A 9,767-nucleotide genomic window follows, 5' to 3' on the forward strand; every position below is an offset into this window, starting at 1 on the left:
TAGGGGTGCTACGGCAGACACCTTCTCGAGCACCCCGAAGACTTCTTGAGCCCTTGGCTGTGATGGTTTCCAGGCTGTCAAAAGAACTGTCGCGTGTGCATTCACGGACGGGAGAGAGGCTGAGGTAATTGCGAGTGAACGGAGATGGACTCCTCCCGTTCGCAGTTTCCGTAGTGGAGCGGTTATCACGTCTGCTTCACACGCAGAAGGTCCCCGGTTCGATCCCGGGCGGGAACAGTATTTTCCTGCCTATGTCGTATTGTACTCCAGTGAGCCACGACATGTGAGGATCTTCTGCATGTACCTTTGTTCTGCAAGTAGCGCATTTATTTAATTTCTTAGTAACGATGACAACACCAGCACGAGTTGTCTCTAATGTAAGGCGCACACAAGTAGTTTCCGTGGTGTAGCGGTTATCACGTCTGCCTAACACGCAGAAGGTCCCCGTGTCGATCCCGGGCGGAAACACTTTTTTATCATTAAAAACAAGACATACTAACATGCATCTGCTACCATCTGTACCCAAAAACCTTCGTAATCGCCTTCACACGTCAGATCAGTGTCAATTGCTCACATCAAATATGAATTTCATTTGATACTGACGCCGAGCATTTTGCGTCGACTCAGCCACTCACGTGCGACCAGTTTGCACAAAACGCTAGGGCTCGTCCGGGATTTGAACCCGGGACCTCCTGCACCCAAAGCAGGAATCATACCCCTAGACCAACGAGCCATCTGACGTGGCAAATGACTATTATTTCAGTGCACTGGGTCCCTCGATGTGGTCCAGGGTGCTCTGGAAAGTCTCGTGTAGGCTGGCGGGATGGGGGCGGCGCGAATTCCCGCGGTCGGCGGCCTTCCTGGGCTATTGGTACCTTCATGTAGAGCTGCCGCTGGGCTCGCACTCCCTGCTGCTAAGAAAGTGATTGCTTTTGCTGCTATGATTTGCAATCACGACTGCGGGAAACGCCGCTATTTCGTTAGGGGTGCTACGGCAGACACCTTCTCGAGCACCCCGAAGACTTCTTGAGCCCTTGGCTGTGATGGTTTCCAGGCTGTCAAAAGAACTGTCGCGTGTGCATTCACGGACGGGAGAGAGGCTGAGGTAATTGCGAGTGAACGGAGATGGACTCCTCCCGTTCGCAGTTTCCGTAGTGGAGCGGTTATCACGTCTGCTTCACACGCAGAAGGTCCCCGGTTCGATCCCGGGCGGGAACAGTATTTTCCTGCCTATGTCGTATTGTACTCCAGTGAGCCACGACATGTGAGGATCTTCTGCATGTACCTTTGTTCTGCAAGTAGCGCATTTATTTAATTTCTTAGTAACGATGACAACACCAGCACGAGTTGTCTCTAATGTAAGGCGCACACAAGTAGTTTCCGTGGTGTAGCGGTTATCACGTCTGCCTAACACGCAGAAGGTCCCCGTGTCGATCCCGGGCGGAAACACTTTTTTATCATTAAAAACAAGACATACTAACATGCATCTGCTACCATCTGTACCCAAAAACCTTCGTAATCGCCTTCACACGTCAGATCAGTGTCAATTGCTCACATCAAATATGAAATTCATTTGATACTGACGCCGAGCATTTTGCGTCGACTCAGCCACTCACGTGCGACCAGTTTGCACAAAACGCTAGTGCTCGTCCGGGATTTGAACCCGGGACCTCCTGCACCCAAAGCAGGAATCATACCCCTAGACCAACGAGCCATCTGACGTGGCAGACGACTATTATTTCAGTGCACTGGGTCCCTCGATGTGGTCCAGGGTGCTCTGGAAAGTCTCGTGTAGGCTGGCGGGATGGGGGCGGCGCGAATTCCCGCGGTCGGCGGCCTTCCTGGGCTATTGGTACCTTCATGTAGAGCTGCCGCTGGGCTCGCACTCCCTGCTGCTAAGAAAGTGATTGCTTTTGCTGCTATGATTTGCAATCACGACTGCGGGAAACGCCGCTATTTCGTTAGGGGTGCTACGGCAGACACCTTCTCGAGCACCCCGAAGACTTCTTGAGCCCTTGGCTGTGATGGTTTCCAGGCTGTCAAAAGAACTGTCGCGTGTGCATTCACGGACGGGAGAGAGGCTGAGGTAATTGCGAGTGAACGGAGATGGACTCCTCCCGTTCGCAGTTTCCGTAGTGGAGCGGTTATCACGTCTGCTTCACACGCAGAAGGTCCCCGGTTCGATCCCGGGCGGGAACAGTATTTTCCTGCCTATGTCGTATTGTACTCCAGTGAGCCACGACATGTGAGGATCTTCTGCATGTACCTTTGTTCTGCAAGTAGCGCATTTATTTAATTTCTTAGTAACGATGACAACACCAACACGAGTTGTCTCTAATGTAAGGCGCACACAAGTAGTTTCCGTGGTGTAGCGGTTATCACGTCTGCCTAACACGCAGAAGGTCCCCGTGTCGATCCCGGGCGGAAACACTTTTTTATCATTAAAAACAAGACATACTAACATGCATCTGCTACCATCTGTACCCAAAAACCTTCGTAATCGCCTTCACACGTCAGATCAGTGTCAATTGCTCACATCAAATATGAATTTCATTTGATACTGACGCCGAGCATTTTGCGTCGACTCAGCCACTCACGTGCGACCAGTTTGCACAAAACGCTAGGGCTCGTCCGGGATTTGAACCCGGGACCTCCTGCACCCAAAGCAGGAATCATACCCCTAGACCAACGAGCCATCTGACGTGGCAAATGACTATTATTTCAGTGCACTGGGTCCCTCGATGTGGTCCAGGGTGCTCTGGAAAGTCTCGTGTAGGCTGGCGGGATGGGGGCGGCGCGAATTCCCGCGGTCGGCGGCCTTCCTGGGCTATTGGTACCTTCATGTAGAGCTGCCGCTGGGCTCGCACTCCCTGCTGCTAAGAAAGTGATTGCTTTTGCTGCTATGATTTGCAATCACGACTGCGGGAAACGCCGCTATTTCGTTAGGGGTGCTACGGCAGACACCTTCTCGAGCACCCCGAAGACTTCTTGAGCCCTTGGCTGTGATGGTTTCCAGGCTGTCAAAAGAACTGTCGCGTGTGCATTCACGGACGGGAGAGAGGCTGAGGTAATTGCGAGTGAACGGAGATGGACTCCTCCCGTTCGCAGTTTCCGTAGTGGAGCGGTTATCACGTCTGCTTCACACGCAGAAGGTCCCCGGTTCGATCCCGGGCGGGAACAGTATTTTCCTGCCTATGTCGTATTGTACTCCAGTGAGCCACGACATGTGAGGATCTTCTGCATGTACCTTTGTTCTGCAAGTAGCGCATTTATTTAATTTCTTAGTAACGATGACAACACCAGCACGAGTTGTCTCTAATGTAAGGCGCACACAAGTAGTTTCCGTGGTGTAGCGGTTATCACGTCTGCCTAACACGCAGAAGGTCCCCGTGTCGATCCCGGGCGGAAACACTTTTTTATCATTAAAAACAAGACATACTAACATGCATCTGCTACCATCTGTACCCAAAAACCTTCGTAATCGCCTTCACACGTCAGATCAGTGTCAATTGCTCACATCAAATATGAATTTCATTTGATACTGACGCCGAGCATTTTGCGTCGACTCAGCCACTCACGTGCGACCAGTTTGCACAAAACGCTAGGGCTCGTCCGGGATTTGAACCCGGGACCTCCTGCACCCAAAGCAGGAATCATACCCCTAGACCAACGAGCCATCTGACGTGGCAAATGACTATTATTTCAGTGCACTGGGTCCCTCGATGTGGTCCAGGGTGCTCTGGAAAGTCTCGTGTAGGCTGGCGGGATGGGGGCGGCGCGAATTCCCGCGGTCGGCGGCCTTCCTGGGCTATTGGTACCTTCATGTAGAGCTGCCGCTGGGCTCGCACTCCCTGCTGCTAAGAAAGTGATTGCTTTTGCTGCTATGATTTGCAATCACGACTGCGGGAAACGCCGCTATTTCGTTAGGGGTGCTACGGCAGACACCTTCTCGAGCACCCCGAAGACTTCTTGAGCCCTTGGCTGTGATGGTTTCCAGGCTGTCAAAAGAACTGTCGCGTGTGCATTCACGGACGGGAGAGAGGCTGAGGTAATTGCGAGTGAACGGAGATGGACTCCTCCCGTTCGCAGTTTCCGTAGTGGAGCGGTTATCACGTCTGCTTCACACGCAGAAGGTCCCCGGTTCGATCCCGGGCGGGGAACAGTATTTTCCTGCCTATGTCGTATTGTACTCCAGTGAGCCACGACATGTGAGGATCTTCTGCATGTACCTTTGTTCTGCAAGTAGCGCATTTATTTAATTTCTTAGTAACGATGACAACACCAGCACGAGTTGTCTCTAATGTAAGGCGCACACAAGTAGTTTCCGTGGTGTAGCGGTTATCACGTCTGCCTAACACGCAGAAGGTCCCCGTGTCGATCCCGGGCGGAAACACTTTTTTATCATTAAAAACAAGACATACTAACATGCATCTGCTACCATCTGTACCCAAAAACCTTCGTAATCGCCTTCACACGTCAGATCAGTGTCAATTGCTCACATCAAATATGAATTTCATTTGATACTGACGCCGAGCATTTTGCGTCGACTCAGCCACTCACGTGCGACCAGTTTGCACAAAACGCTAGGGCTCGTCCGGGATTTGAACCCGGGACCTCCTGCACCCAAAGCAGGAATCATACCCCTAGACCAACGAGCCATCTGACGTGGCAAATGACTATTATTTCAGTGCACTGGGTCCCTCGATGTGGTCCAGGGTGCTCTGGAAAGTCTCGTGTAGGCTGGCGGGATGGGGGCGGCGCGAATTCCCGCGGTCGGCGGCCTTCCTGGGCTATTGGTACCTTCATGTAGAGCTGCCGCTGGGCTCGCACTCCCTGCTGCTAAGAAAGTGATTGCTTTTGCTGCTATGATTTGCAATCACGACTGCGGGAAACGCCGCTATTTCGTTAGGGGTGCTACGGCAGACACCTTCTCGAGCACCCCGAAGACTTCTTGAGCCCTTGGCTGTGATGGTTTCCAGGCTGTCAAAAGAACTGTCGCGTGTGCATTCACGGACGGGAGAGAGGCTGAGGTAATTGCGAGTGAACGGAGATGGACTCCTCCCGTTCGCAGTTTCCGTAGTGGAGCGGTTATCACGTCTGCTTCACACGCAGAAGGTCCCCGGTTCGATCCCGGGCGGGATCAGTATTTTCCTGCCTATGTCGTATTGTACTCCAGTGAGCCACGACATGTGAGGATCTTCTGCATGTACCTTTGTTCTGCAAGTAGCGCATTTATTTAATTTCTTAGTAACGATGACAACACCAGCACGAGTTGTCTCTAATGTAAGGCGCACACAAGTAGTTTCCGTGGTGTAGCGGTTATCACGTCTGCCTAACACGCAGAAGGTCCCCGTGTCGATCCCGGGCGGAAACACTTTTTTATCATTAAAAACAAGACATACTAACATGCATCTGCTACCATCTGTACCCAAAAACCTTCGTAATCGCCTTCACACGTCAGATCAGTGTCAATTGCTCACATCAAATATGAATTTCATTTGATACTGACGCCGAGCATTTTGCGTCGACTCAGCCACTCACGTGCGACCAGTTTGCACAAAACGCTAGGGCTCGTCCGGGATTTGAACCCGGGACCTCCTGCACCCAAAGCAGGAATCATACCCCTAGACCAACGAGCCATCTGACGTGGCAAATGACTATTATTTCAGTGCACTGGGTCCCTCGATGTGGTCCAGGGTGCTCTGGAAAGTCTCGTGTAGGCTGGCGGGATGGGGGCGGCGCGAATTCCCGCGGTCGGCGGCCTTCCTGGGCTATTGGTACCTTCATGTAGAGCTGCCGCTGGGCTCGCACTCCCTGCTGCTAAGAAAGTGATTGCTTTTGCTGCTATGATTTGCAATCACGACTGCGGGAAACGCCGCTATTTCGTTAGGGGTGCTACGGCAGACACCTTCTCGAGCACCCCGAAGACTTCTTGAGCCCTTGGCTGTGATGGTTTCCAGGCTGTCAAAAGAACTGTCGCGTGTGCATTCACGGACGGGAGAGAGGCTGAGGTAATTGCAACACGCGATCTAGTGTCTCCTCAAGTCCGCAGTTTCCGTAGTGGAGCGGTTATCACGTCTGCTTCACACGCAGAACGTCCCCGGTTCGATCCCGGGCGGGAACAGTATTTTCCTGCGTATGTCGTATTGTACTCCAGTGAGCCACGACATGTGAGGATCTTCTGCATGTACCTTTGTTCTGCAAGTAGCGCATTTATTTAATTTCTTAGTAACGATGACAACACCAGCACGAGTTGTCTCTAATGTAAGGCGCACACAAGTAGTTTCCGTGGTGTAGCGGTTATCACGTCTGCCTAACACGCAGAAGGTCCCCGTGTCGATCCCGGGCGGAAACACTTTTTTATCATTAAAAACAAGACATACTAACATGCATCTGCTACCATCTGTACCCAAAAACCTTCGTAATCGCCTTCACACGTCAGATCAGTGTCAATTGCTCACATCAAATATGAATTTCATTTGATACTGACGCCGAGCATTTTGCGTCGACTCAGCCACTCACGTGCGACCAGTTTGCACAAAACGCTAGGGCTCGTCCGGGATTTGAACCCGGGACCTCCTGCACCCAAAGCAGGAATCATACCCCTAGACCAACGAGCCATCTGACGTGGCAAATGACTATTATTTCAGTGCACTGGGTCCCTCGATGTGGTCCAGGGTGCTCTGGAAAGTCTCGTGTAGGCTGGCGGGATGGGGGCGGCGCGAATTCCCGCGGTCGGCGGCCTTCCTGGGCTATTGGTACCTTCATGTAGAGCTGCCGCTGGGCTCGCACTCCCTGCTGCTAAGAAAGTGATTGCTTTTGCTGCTATGATTTGCAATCACGACTGCGGGAAACGCCGCTATTTCGTTAGGGGTGCTACGGCAGACACCTTCTCGAGCACCCCGAAGACTTCTTGAGCCCTTGGCTGTGATGGTTTCCAGGCTGTCAAAAGAACTGTCGCGTGTGCATTCACGGACGGGAGAGAGGCTGAGGTAATTGCGAGTGAACGGAGATGGACTCCTCCCGTTCGCAGTTTCCGTAGTGGAGCGGTTATCACGTCTGCTTCACACGCAGAAGGTCCCCGGTTCGATCCCGGGCGGGAACAGTATTTTCCTGCCTATGTCGTATTGTACTCCAGTGAGCCACGACATGTGAGGATCTTCTGCATGTACCTTTGTTCTGCAAGTAGCGCATTTATTTAATTTCTTAGTAACGATGACAACACCAGCACGAGTTGTCTCTAATGTAAGGCGCACACAAGTAGTTTCCGTGGTGTAGCGGTTATCACGTCTGCCTAACACGCAGAAGGTCCCCGTGTCGATCCCGGGCGGAAACACTTTTTTATCATTAAAAACAAGACATACTAACATGCATCTGCTACCATCTGTACCCAAAAACCTTCGTAATCGCCTTCACACGTCAGATCAGTGTCAATTGCTCACATCAAATATGAATTTCATTTGATACTGACGCCGAGCATTTTGCGTCGACTCAGCCACTCACGTGCGACCAGTTTGCACAAAACGCTAGGGCTCGTCCGGGATTTGAACCCGGGACCTCCTGCACCCAAAGCAGGAATCATACCCCTAGACCAACGAGCCATCTGACGTGGCAAATGACTATTATTTCAGTGCACTGGGTCCCTCGATGTGGTCCAGGGTGCTCTGGAAAGTCTCGTGTAGGCTGGCGGGATGGGGGCGGCGCGAATTCCCGCGGTCGGCGGCCTTCCTGGGCTATTGGTACCTTCATGTAGAGCTGCCGCTGGGCTCGCACTCCCTGCTGCTAAGAAAGTGATTGCTTTTGCTGCTATGATTTGCAATCACGACTGCGGGAAACGCCGCTATTTCGTTAGGGGTGCTACGGCAGACACCTTCTCGAGCACCCCGAAGACTTCTTGAGCCCTTGGCTGTGATGGTTTCCAGGCTGTCAAAAGAACTGTCGCGTGTGCATTCACGGACGGGAGAGAGGCTGAGGTAATTGCGAGTGAACGGAGATGGACTCCTCCCGTTCGCAGTTTCCGTAGTGTAGCGGTTATCACGTCTGCTTCACACGCAGAAGGTCCCCGGTTCGATCCCGGGCGGGAACAGTATTTTCCTGCCTATGTCGTATTGTACTCCAGTGAGCCACGACATGTGAGGATCTTCTGCATGTACCTTTGTTCTGCAAGTAGCGCATTTATTTAATTTCTTAGTAACGATGACAACACCAGCACGAGTTGTCTCTAATGTAAGGCGCACACAAGTAGTTTCCGTGGTGTAGCGGTTATCACGTCTGCCTAACACGCAGAAGGTCCCCGTGTCGATCCCGGGCGGAAACACTTTTTTATCATTAAAAACAAGACATACTAACATGCATCTGCTACCATCTGTACCCAAAAACCTTCGTAATCGCCTTCACACGTCAGATCAGTGTCAATTGCTCACATCAAATATGAATTTCATTTGATACTGACGCCGAGCATTTTGCGTCGACTCAGCCACTCACGTGCGACCAGTTTGCACAAAACGCTAGGGCTCGTCCGGGATTTGAACCCGGGACCTCCTGCACCCAAAGCAGGAATCATACCCCTAGACCAACGAGCCATCTGACGTGGCAAATGACTATTATTTCAGTGCACTGGGTCCCTCGATGTGGTCCAGGGTGCTCTGGAAAGTCTCGTGTAGGCTGGCGGGATGGGGGCGGCGCGAATTCCCGCGGTCGGCGGCCTTCCTGGGCTATTGGTACCTTCATGTAGAGCTGCCGCTGGGCTCGCACTCCCTGCTGCTAAGAAAGTGATTGCTTTTGCTGCTATGATTTGCAATCACGACTGCGGGAAACGCCGCTATTTCGTTAGGGGTGCTACGGCAGACACCTTCTCGAGCACCCCGAAGACTTCTTGAGCCCTTGGCTGTGATGGTTTCCAGGCTGTCAAAAGAACTGTCGCGTGTGCATTCACGGACGGGAGAGAGGCTGAGGTAATTGCGAGTGAACGGAGATGGACTCCTCCCGTTCGCAGTTTCCGTAGTGTAGCGGTTATCACGTCTGCTTCACACGCAGAAGGTCCCCGGTTCGATCCCGGGCGGGAACAGTATTTTCCTGCCTATGTCGTATTGTACTCCAGTGAGCCACGACATGTGAGGATCTTCTGCATGTACCTTTGTTCTGCAAGTAGCGCATTTATTTAATTTCTTAGTAACGATGACAACACCAGCACGAGTTGTCTCTAATGTAAGGCGCACACAAGTAGTTTCCGTGGTGTAGCGGTTATCACGTCTGCCTAACACGCAGGAGGTCCCCGTGTCGATCCCGGGCGGAAACACTTTTTTATCATTAAAAACAAGACATACTAACATGCATCTGCTACCATCTGTACCCAAAAACCTTCGTAATCGCCTTCACACGTCAGATCAGTGTCAATTGCTCACATCAAATATGAATTTCATTTGATACTGACGCCGAGCATTTTGCGTCGACTCAGCCACTCACGTGCGACCAGTTTGCACAAAACGCTAGGGCTCGTCCGGGATTTGAACCCGGGACCTCCTGCACCCAAAGCAGGAATCATACCCCTAGACCAACGAGCCATCTGACGTGGCAAATGACTATTATTTCAGTGCACTGGGTCCCTCGATGTGGTCCAGGGTGCTCTGGAAAGTCTCGTGTAGGCTGGCGGGATGGGGGCGGCGCGAATTCCCGCGGTCGGCGGCCTTCCTGGGCTATTGGTACCTTCATGTAGAGCTGCCGCTGGACTCGCACTCCCTGCTGCTAAGAAAGTGATTGCTTTTGCT

The 9,767-nt window shown here is 52.1% G+C and overlaps 30 non-coding genes across 30 annotated transcripts; 20 read left to right on the top strand and 10 right to left on the bottom strand.

The window, feature by feature from the left end:
- The first annotated feature begins 164 nt into the window (after positions 1-164).
- Trnav-cac (transfer RNA valine (anticodon CAC)) lies at positions 165-237 on the top strand. Its single transcript has one exon. It is a non-coding gene; the product is annotated as a tRNA-Val (tRNA).
- A 158-nt stretch (positions 238-395) lies between these two features.
- On the top strand, positions 396-468 carry Trnav-aac (transfer RNA valine (anticodon AAC)). Its single transcript has one exon. It is a non-coding gene; the product is annotated as a tRNA-Val (tRNA).
- Positions 469-661: 193 nt separating this feature from the next.
- Trnap-ugg (transfer RNA proline (anticodon UGG)) lies at positions 662-733 on the bottom strand. Its single transcript has one exon. It is a non-coding gene; the product is annotated as a tRNA-Pro (tRNA).
- Positions 734-1,145: 412 nt separating this feature from the next.
- Trnav-cac (transfer RNA valine (anticodon CAC)) lies at positions 1,146-1,218 on the top strand. Its single transcript has one exon. It is a non-coding gene; the product is annotated as a tRNA-Val (tRNA).
- Positions 1,219-1,376: 158 nt separating this feature from the next.
- Positions 1,377-1,449, top strand: Trnav-aac (transfer RNA valine (anticodon AAC)). The gene has a single exon. It is a non-coding gene; the product is annotated as a tRNA-Val (tRNA).
- A 192-nt stretch (positions 1,450-1,641) lies between these two features.
- On the bottom strand, positions 1,642-1,714 carry Trnap-ugg (transfer RNA proline (anticodon UGG)). Its single transcript has one exon. It is a non-coding gene; the product is annotated as a tRNA-Pro (tRNA).
- Positions 1,715-2,126: 412 nt separating this feature from the next.
- Trnav-cac (transfer RNA valine (anticodon CAC)) lies at positions 2,127-2,199 on the top strand. Its single transcript has one exon. It is a non-coding gene; the product is annotated as a tRNA-Val (tRNA).
- A 158-nt stretch (positions 2,200-2,357) lies between these two features.
- On the top strand, positions 2,358-2,430 carry Trnav-aac (transfer RNA valine (anticodon AAC)). The gene has a single exon. It is a non-coding gene; the product is annotated as a tRNA-Val (tRNA).
- A 193-nt stretch (positions 2,431-2,623) lies between these two features.
- Positions 2,624-2,695, bottom strand: Trnap-ugg (transfer RNA proline (anticodon UGG)). The gene has a single exon. It is a non-coding gene; the product is annotated as a tRNA-Pro (tRNA).
- Positions 2,696-3,107: 412 nt separating this feature from the next.
- Positions 3,108-3,180, top strand: Trnav-cac (transfer RNA valine (anticodon CAC)). Its single transcript has one exon. It is a non-coding gene; the product is annotated as a tRNA-Val (tRNA).
- A 158-nt stretch (positions 3,181-3,338) lies between these two features.
- Trnav-aac (transfer RNA valine (anticodon AAC)) lies at positions 3,339-3,411 on the top strand. The gene has a single exon. It is a non-coding gene; the product is annotated as a tRNA-Val (tRNA).
- Positions 3,412-3,604: 193 nt separating this feature from the next.
- Trnap-ugg (transfer RNA proline (anticodon UGG)) lies at positions 3,605-3,676 on the bottom strand. The gene has a single exon. It is a non-coding gene; the product is annotated as a tRNA-Pro (tRNA).
- A 412-nt stretch (positions 3,677-4,088) lies between these two features.
- Positions 4,089-4,162, top strand: Trnav-cac (transfer RNA valine (anticodon CAC)). Its single transcript has one exon. It is a non-coding gene; the product is annotated as a tRNA-Val (tRNA).
- A 158-nt stretch (positions 4,163-4,320) lies between these two features.
- On the top strand, positions 4,321-4,393 carry Trnav-aac (transfer RNA valine (anticodon AAC)). Its single transcript has one exon. It is a non-coding gene; the product is annotated as a tRNA-Val (tRNA).
- A 193-nt stretch (positions 4,394-4,586) lies between these two features.
- Trnap-ugg (transfer RNA proline (anticodon UGG)) lies at positions 4,587-4,658 on the bottom strand. Its single transcript has one exon. It is a non-coding gene; the product is annotated as a tRNA-Pro (tRNA).
- A 412-nt stretch (positions 4,659-5,070) lies between these two features.
- Trnav-cac (transfer RNA valine (anticodon CAC)) lies at positions 5,071-5,143 on the top strand. The gene has a single exon. It is a non-coding gene; the product is annotated as a tRNA-Val (tRNA).
- Positions 5,144-5,301: 158 nt separating this feature from the next.
- Positions 5,302-5,374, top strand: Trnav-aac (transfer RNA valine (anticodon AAC)). The gene has a single exon. It is a non-coding gene; the product is annotated as a tRNA-Val (tRNA).
- A 193-nt stretch (positions 5,375-5,567) lies between these two features.
- Positions 5,568-5,639, bottom strand: Trnap-ugg (transfer RNA proline (anticodon UGG)). The gene has a single exon. It is a non-coding gene; the product is annotated as a tRNA-Pro (tRNA).
- A 412-nt stretch (positions 5,640-6,051) lies between these two features.
- Trnav-cac (transfer RNA valine (anticodon CAC)) lies at positions 6,052-6,124 on the top strand. Its single transcript has one exon. It is a non-coding gene; the product is annotated as a tRNA-Val (tRNA).
- A 158-nt stretch (positions 6,125-6,282) lies between these two features.
- Trnav-aac (transfer RNA valine (anticodon AAC)) lies at positions 6,283-6,355 on the top strand. The gene has a single exon. It is a non-coding gene; the product is annotated as a tRNA-Val (tRNA).
- Positions 6,356-6,548: 193 nt separating this feature from the next.
- Positions 6,549-6,620, bottom strand: Trnap-ugg (transfer RNA proline (anticodon UGG)). The gene has a single exon. It is a non-coding gene; the product is annotated as a tRNA-Pro (tRNA).
- Positions 6,621-7,032: 412 nt separating this feature from the next.
- Trnav-cac (transfer RNA valine (anticodon CAC)) lies at positions 7,033-7,105 on the top strand. Its single transcript has one exon. It is a non-coding gene; the product is annotated as a tRNA-Val (tRNA).
- Positions 7,106-7,263: 158 nt separating this feature from the next.
- Trnav-aac (transfer RNA valine (anticodon AAC)) lies at positions 7,264-7,336 on the top strand. The gene has a single exon. It is a non-coding gene; the product is annotated as a tRNA-Val (tRNA).
- A 193-nt stretch (positions 7,337-7,529) lies between these two features.
- On the bottom strand, positions 7,530-7,601 carry Trnap-ugg (transfer RNA proline (anticodon UGG)). The gene has a single exon. It is a non-coding gene; the product is annotated as a tRNA-Pro (tRNA).
- Positions 7,602-8,013: 412 nt separating this feature from the next.
- Positions 8,014-8,086, top strand: Trnav-cac (transfer RNA valine (anticodon CAC)). The gene has a single exon. It is a non-coding gene; the product is annotated as a tRNA-Val (tRNA).
- A 158-nt stretch (positions 8,087-8,244) lies between these two features.
- Positions 8,245-8,317, top strand: Trnav-aac (transfer RNA valine (anticodon AAC)). Its single transcript has one exon. It is a non-coding gene; the product is annotated as a tRNA-Val (tRNA).
- A 193-nt stretch (positions 8,318-8,510) lies between these two features.
- Trnap-ugg (transfer RNA proline (anticodon UGG)) lies at positions 8,511-8,582 on the bottom strand. The gene has a single exon. It is a non-coding gene; the product is annotated as a tRNA-Pro (tRNA).
- A 412-nt stretch (positions 8,583-8,994) lies between these two features.
- On the top strand, positions 8,995-9,067 carry Trnav-cac (transfer RNA valine (anticodon CAC)). The gene has a single exon. It is a non-coding gene; the product is annotated as a tRNA-Val (tRNA).
- Positions 9,068-9,225: 158 nt separating this feature from the next.
- Positions 9,226-9,298, top strand: Trnav-aac (transfer RNA valine (anticodon AAC)). Its single transcript has one exon. It is a non-coding gene; the product is annotated as a tRNA-Val (tRNA).
- A 193-nt stretch (positions 9,299-9,491) lies between these two features.
- On the bottom strand, positions 9,492-9,563 carry Trnap-ugg (transfer RNA proline (anticodon UGG)). The gene has a single exon. It is a non-coding gene; the product is annotated as a tRNA-Pro (tRNA).
- Between the last annotated feature and the right edge of the window lie 204 nt (positions 9,564-9,767).

This window comes from Schistocerca gregaria, chromosome 2 (genome assembly GCF_023897955.1).
Source record: "Schistocerca gregaria isolate iqSchGreg1 chromosome 2, iqSchGreg1.2, whole genome shotgun sequence".
NCBI lineage: Eukaryota > Metazoa > Arthropoda > Insecta > Orthoptera > Acrididae > Schistocerca > Schistocerca gregaria.